The sequence below is a fragment of the Corvus brachyrhynchos genome, unplaced genomic scaffold, assembly GCF_000691975.1.
Source record: "Corvus brachyrhynchos isolate BGI_N302 unplaced genomic scaffold, ASM69197v1 scaffold32, whole genome shotgun sequence".
In the NCBI taxonomy this organism is placed as follows: Eukaryota; Metazoa; Chordata; class Aves; order Passeriformes; family Corvidae; genus Corvus; species Corvus brachyrhynchos.
In genome coordinates, this window is record NW_008237919.1 from 8,822,520 (window position 1) to 8,828,218 (window position 5,699).

The 5,699-nt window shown below is 41.1% G+C and overlaps 1 protein-coding gene across 1 annotated transcript in view; it reads right to left on the reverse strand.

Moving 5' to 3' along the window:
- Nucleotides 1-956: 956 nt before the first annotated feature.
- Nucleotides 957-5,699, reverse strand: part of PPM1H (protein phosphatase, Mg2+/Mn2+ dependent 1H) — a 139,823-nt gene continuing 135,080 nt past the window's right edge. The window contains exon 13 of the mRNA XM_017733089.1: nucleotides 957-5,699. This exon is cut by the window's right edge and continues 383 nt beyond it. The gene's annotated coding sequence lies outside the window, so the exon portion shown is untranslated.

Genomic DNA, 5,699 nt, shown 5'->3' on the forward strand with positions numbered 1-5,699 from the left:
ATGAATTACAGAAACTGATGTCCAAATTTTAAGAGTTGTATGGATCACCTAAAAAAATTTAAAATAACAAGCCTTACTTGATCTACAAGCTTACAGAATTTAGGGCATAGGAAATGCAAAAGCAAGAGGATGATGTGGAACAAGGTCCTTTAGGTTCAGTTGGTGTGCAACAGTTCCCTGTCACTGCATGCTACCAACACCTATTATTCAGCTGACACCAGCAAGCCAGGCAAAGCAGTACTGAAGTTTTATTTGCACAGCAATTTTAAACTTGACACTGAGGTTGGACTGCAGTAATAAACTGTAGGACTTAAGGGGAGAGTAGTGAAGCAAGAGTGAAAGTAACACACTACCTCTCTCTGCACCCTCCATTGTGCTCAGTGGATACAATGGGCACGTGCAGCACTTTAAAAACTGGAGTAGCACTAGAACAGATGTTTTCACTGCTCTTTTACCAAGCATGAGGTGAAATAGGAAGCAGGAGAACCACTTGCGCTGCAATGCAATATTTCAAAATATAATGAGTAGATAAGTGCCCAGTTTTCATTCTCTTGCTGGTAACCCAGGTGGCATTGTCTGTGGCTGTGCTGGTACAGGGCGAGGCTGGTGTTTGTTCCTGCGTCTTCAGTACCTGCAAAAGCACTGTGGGTTACTAAATAACCATGAGACCATCAGTGGAATCTATGAATTCACCCTTAAACATAAACTCAGAGCAGAATTTAAGACAGTGATTCCTAAGGAAGTGAGGATGACGGAAAACTTACTCCAACTGTGTTGTCATTTCCAGAATTACACCCAATGCCTCAGAGAGCTGGTACTGGATCACTTTGCATAGCTCTTCACTGAGTCAGAACACGGCAACTGGCAGTCTGAGCAATGAATCATGATCTGATGGCAGCACAAAGCTCTCACAGCTATCCTACAGCTGAACTCTTCCACATCAACCCAAACGCTAATGCACCTCACAGGAATTTACTTCACTAACTCAACAGTGAGACCTTTGTCAGTGAATCATCAGTTCTCTTCCCTTGTAAAGCAGAGTGTGCTACTTGTCCACATTGCACAATTAGTAATACACATAAAGAGACTCAGGGAATGTTCATGACAAAGGCAGAATAATAACGATTATACATCTAGATGGATATATATAATATATAATTTAAAATTTTATTTTAAAATTTTGCACATACACTTCTTCAGTATCCTCCTCTTTTGTTCATTGCACTGAAAAGTTTCAAAAAACACAAAATATATCCCTTTACTAAACATTTTTTGTTCTTAGATTACAAAAAGATTAACATTTCACAGTCACAAAGCAGAAGTACATTGGTCCAAAATAATCTTCCTCCAGCAGGTCCTCCTTTCTTCAGGACATACAAACCCCAGACAGTTGTACAGATCTCAAATTAAGATATTAAGATGAAGTGCCCATTGAAGGAAAGAAAAATGTGGCAGCTATTAAAAAAAATCAAAATAAGATGCCTATGAAAGAGCACCAACAGCAATGGATTAAAAAGAAAAAAAAAGAAAACAGAATGAGCATGGAGGTGGAGAAGGGCATCCTCCTTCAAGTACATCACAGGTAGAAATACAGCAGCACAGTTACAGCATCATTTGGTCACTCTCTCTATGACAGCCACATCACTGAGTCTTCATCTAAGACACATGGAGGAAAACTATTTACATACCTAAAATGTCCGGGAGGAACAACAATTCCACACAGTTTGCCACTCATGTTTGATAGAAAAATGCTGAAAGTATTAGTACATAAAATGTAAAATAAGAGGAAAACACCCAGGCTGGAAGAAACACAGCAGATTTGCTCGAAGCATGTAGTGTTCTTTAAAAACCTAGCAGAAGTTCAGAGCCAAAATCTGCCCAAACATCAAGAGCAGTTCTTCAGAAACATCCTGGAGGGAACAGAGTTCACAGTACCTCACAAACCTCTCATCATATTTCAACATGGAAGTAATTGTAAATGGAAATCTACTATTAACAGCAGATTCTGCCCACTTCTCCTTTAGCCTGTTAGCCCTGTTGTTTTTTAGAATTTATTAAAAAAATTCTCTCTCCAATGTGAGGCCACTGAACAGCAGCCCTCTCAGACAATACACTTTTGTGTTCATGAAGGAAGCATTTTTGTCTTAATGCACCAAAAGATGGTTGTGTGCCTTACATAATCAGTTGTAAATTAAATTTCTAAACACCTTCTTCATCAAATTAAATAAAGAAAATTTTAGGTTAGAAAATTGTAGGTAGTGCAAGAGAAAAATATCTGAAATGGCTGTTCTACTTTCTGCAACAGTACTTCTAGGAGAATGGTAAAAGCTTCTTGGTTTTGAGTTGCTAAAAATGGGACGGGACTAGGCAGGAGAAGACAGTGTTACACTGCAGGTAACTCCATTACTGCTGCCTTTCCTTGCCATTATCCAAGGAAGGACAAGAATTTGCCCAACTTTCTAAGCAGTGCCTATGCACAGGCAAGGCAGAGCATTGTGTGCAAGAGCAGTATGAATGCAGATGTAACTCAGGACTGACGTTCTCTGCTGCTGAGGCTGAAACAATTTTGGATACTAAGGGAACTTGACTGGCAAAACCCAGAGCACTGCTGGCATCAGGCAGTAACTAAGATGACATGCCAGGGATCTAAAATTTGGATTTGGTGCCTAACTTGCTCCAGTTTGAGGACACAAGCTGTCTGCTTCTAACTTGGGAGCTTCACTGAGCCCTAGAGCAGCTGCAAGTCTGAACACGGCAATACCCATCCTGCACCCATCCAAAAAATGGCATTGTGCACCAGGGATCCTCCCTGCCATCAGTGTTTTCTAATGCTGTGTAATGCAAAGTAATTCAGCCTTTAAAGAGAATTTGAAGTCCTTTTAATTATTCTTGCTTCTCACACAATACCTCCCCAAAAAATGACTCCTGCCTGCTATTTCTGTGAGCCTTAGGTGTGTATATGTATTTATACCATGCCTTGAAGCAGAGCACGACCCCAGCTCAGGGATGCAAGAAGCTCCTACTGAAAGCAGGTAAAAGTGAAAGCTCAAGTACTAATGCATGGATCAGAGATGTGCCAGACACTCCAGGGAGGAAAGCACCCAAATGTGTAATAGATACTTTGCAAAAAAGCAGAACAGAAAGCGTCACAGCATATTTTCAGTCACATACATCTGAGTAGAAAACCTTTTATTAAAGTTCTCAGAATTCATTAATTGATGCTAATTGATGTTAATTGTTGATACTGTATTTCTGCCCTTTCTGGGAGAGGGGCTGACAGTGAACGTAACTCGTCCTTGGGCCAAGTCACTGCAGAGAAGCTCTGACTGATGGCAATACCTCAGATGAACAACAAATACTGTGCAGGCTGATTCACCAGCCCACCAGATCATGCTCTGAGAAGCCACCTGCCAGTTTGCTCCCACCAAGTCATGCATTCGGCTAACCCACCCCTTCAGGGGTATGTTTAAAAACACCCCTGAATGAGAAGGTGCCTTTTCCATTGCCTTGAAGTTTCACTTTCAAATTTTGGCAAATGCTACACTGGAAATCTATTTCCACCACATTGCACTCAGTGGTGTTATAGTGACTGCTATGTGTGTTGACACCATGTTACCAAATGAAGACCAACAGTGCATGAGCACTGAAATACTTGACTTGGGCTTTTCGTTGGTACCAGCAAGCACCAGCATCTTTCCTGTTCAGATGATTTCACCAGATCTGCCAGCACTAACTTCTTTGCGAAAGAGGATCTGAATTGCTAGAGGACTACACAACTGCATTTGCGAAGAGACAACAGGAGTTGCACAGAGCATGAAAAGCATGTTTACCAGTTTATTAGGCCAAAAAAAAAAAGTGCAAGAGAAGATCTCTTGCTTAAACTTTAAAACATATGAAGGGCCATGTGAAAAATATTCTAGACTCCAAGCCCCTCTTTTCACCCAGATGCACACAGAAAAAGAGGTAAAGAGGAAAAAAAGTATGGAAAGAAAGCATGAAAACACATAATCAGATATGCCATTGATTTATACTGAAGCTTTAGAATATAAACCATCCATTTTCTGTGCAGCTTTATCACATGAGGCACTGGGGAACCTATGGAACACTTTTCAGGTTAAAATCATGCAGCTTGCTGCAATGTTTGAGCTGTTCCACTCTCCACATTGTCTGCTTTCATCCTGAAACTCTTCTGGGTCTAGAGATTTGTAGAAGAGTAGTTTAAATCCACCAAACTGTACTTCCAGATGCAGTCAAATACAGCATCTGGGCAGCTGCACCGCACTCAGGCTGCGTCATGTTTACAGAGCACATCATGAATCACAGAACTGGCAAGCTCTCTGGGCCACACCTGCTCAGGAGAAAGTCTGCAAAGGGTACAGCATCTCTTTCTCTTTTGGGAAGGACATAACGTTTGTGAGCTCTCTAGTCAGTGCCCCACAATGATGTCAGCTCCTGGTCTTTTTTCTTATCAAAGAAGTACAAACCAGATGAACAGCTCCACACCAATGTGCTCTGGGCACAAATGACGTGGAAGTTGGCTCCCCAGCCAATACCTGCCTGTATGCTAGAACTTCCTGATTTTGTTTTCTCTTAAATTGCTGCCAATGAAGTAAAAGAGCTGCCTGCCTGGACTAGGCAGCCAGGTTACACTGCAGACTTGCTCACTTGTTTCTCTCTGGACTACTGCTTCCACGTCAAGAGTGTTTTACACAAATTTTCTTCACTGCAAAGAAAAGAGCTGCTGAATCAAGCCAAGGGCTTGTATCTTTCAAAGTCATCTTGTGATCTTTGACTACAGTTCTGAATGCCAAGACGACACAAAGTTTTAAGCTGTCCCTTTCTGATCACTGAAGTCGAGCAGGTGAAGGTATACTTGAATAATAAGTGAGGCAGGAAGAAGTGAAACACCTTTGAAATAGATCATGATCTGGGCTTCCAAATTGCTCATGAGAACAATACCACTACTTCAAGTAGGAGTCCAACTGAAAGCACACTCAGGAGCCCAAACAAATTTACTAAATCTCAACTGATGCAAAAATTTTATGGTCAGGGATCCTTTCAACAGGATAAAGCAGGCAGAACCATTCAATGAATATAAATCTCTGATCCCAAAGAAACCACGGCCTCCAGGTAAACATCACATAAAGCTGAGTTTGCATGCTCTGTATAATCATGGTATACACACAACAAGAAATCTTGACAAGTAACTCCTCACACCAGAATAAATTCTGCCATACAGGACTGTGACCTATTTCTCCTGGACAATTTTGCAGGTGACTGTTTTAGCTGCAGTAAACAGGTATAGTCACACTGAAACCAATTTCAGTTTTCCTACTAAAATACAGGAGGTATAGTCTACTGAAGAAGAGACAGGAGAGGAAAATGGGGGCTCAGAGGATTACACGAGTTTGAAGTTGTCCATAGGTAAGCCATGAATACAACTTTTTGAAAGAAGAAAACTCTTGAGTGTCATATATGTATATATATATATTCTTAAATGAGATGTGACCCAAGCCCCCTTCTGAATATTTGGGGATGGATTTCAGGAGCCTCCTTGGCTTCTGATACCCCCTTCTACTTTCACAACTGAAATGGCTCTTTCAAGCTACATGGTAAACTGAGAAAAAAATTAATTCCCCACCCCACCTAGAGGGATGACAGAATCCATAATATGCTAGCAGCATTTAAATCCCATTCCT